The sequence below is a fragment of the Lithobates pipiens genome, unplaced genomic scaffold (assembly GCF_037356315.1).
Source record: "Lithobates pipiens isolate NorthernLeopardFrog02 unplaced genomic scaffold, aLitPip1_a1.2 Scaffold_11, whole genome shotgun sequence".
Taxonomy (NCBI): Eukaryota; Metazoa; Chordata; class Amphibia; order Anura; family Ranidae; genus Lithobates; species Lithobates pipiens.
The window spans coordinates 19,733,362-19,735,009 of NW_027507696.1; positions in this window are offsets into that span (position 1 = coordinate 19,733,362).

The window sequence follows — 1,648 nt, forward strand, 5'->3', positions numbered from 1 at the left end:
AGCCCAAAATGCAGGGAGCACCATCACGTGTTCTAGGAACACAAATTACACATCTAACTTGTTGACTACCTATTACACTTTTCAAGGCCCTGGAGCACCAGGACAATGACACATGACACTGCTGTGGCACTGATCACAGATGGCACTGATACGTGGCACTGATACGTGACACTGATGGCACTTGACACTGATGTGGCACTGATGACAGATGGCACTAATACGTGGCAATGATGACACGTGACACTGATGACAGATGGCACTAATATGTGGCACTGATGACACGTGACACTGATGTGGCACTGATGACAGATGGCACTAATACGTGGCACTGATGACTGGTGGCACTAATACATGGCACTGATGACATGTGACACTGATGTGGCACTGACGACAGATGGCACTATTACGTGGGACTGATGACACGTGACACTGATAACAGATGGCACGTGACACTGACAGGTGGCACTGATGACAGATGGCACTGATGATACATTACACTGATAACAGATGGCACGTGACACTGACAGGTGACACTTGGGACAGGGGGGCACTGGGGACAGATGGCACAGACAGATGGCACTGGGGACAGATGACACTGTAGGTGGCACTCGGGACAGATGGCACTGATAGGTGGCACTGGGGACAGATGTCACTGACAAGTGGCACTGGGGACAGATGGCACTGATAGGTGACACTGGGGACAGGTGGCACTGATAGGTGGCACTGGGGACAGATGGCACTGATAGGTGGCATTGGGGACAGATGGCACTGACAGGTGGCATTGGGGACAGGTGGCACTGATAGGTGGCACTGGGGACAGTTGGCACTGATAGGTGGCACTCGGGACAGATGGCACTGACAGGTGGCACTGGGGACATATGGCACTGATAGGTGGCACTGATAGGTACTATGGGCACTGTGTTGTGTTAGTGTGGCACTGTAATTTATGATTTTTTCACTCACGCTGCAGCACGGAAGCTCTCCCTTCTCACATGTGGTCTCTGTGTGAGGAGGGAGAGCCGGCAATGAGAGATGATCTCATATATTTACACTGACGCACTGACGGGCACTGTCACAACTGGTGAGGCTGCATTGATGGACACTGATCAGGCTGCACTGATGCCTGGGCACTGTATGCACTGATGAGGCTGTATTGATCAGCACTGATCAGGCTGCACTGATGGGCACGGTCTGCACTGATGAGGCTGCATTGATCAGGATGCACTGATGCCTGGGCACTGTCTGCACTGGTGAGACTGCACTGATGGGCACTGATCAGGCTGCACTAATGCCTGGGCACTGTCTGCACTGATGAGGCGGCACTGATCAGGCTGCACTGGTGAGGCTGAGCTGATGCCTGGGCACTGTGTGCACTGGTGAGACAGCACTGATCAGGCTGCACTGATGGGCACTGCCAGGCTGCACTGATGGGTACTAATCAAGCTACACTGATGATGGGCACTGCACTGGTTAGGCTGCATTGATGGGCACTGATCAAGCTGCACTAATGCCTGGGCACTGTCTGCACTGGTGAGTTAGCACTGATCAGGCTGCACTGATGCCTGGGTACTGTCTGCACTGGGGAGGCACCACTGATGGGCACTGTCTGCATTGATGGGCACTGATCAGGCTGCACTGATGGGCACTG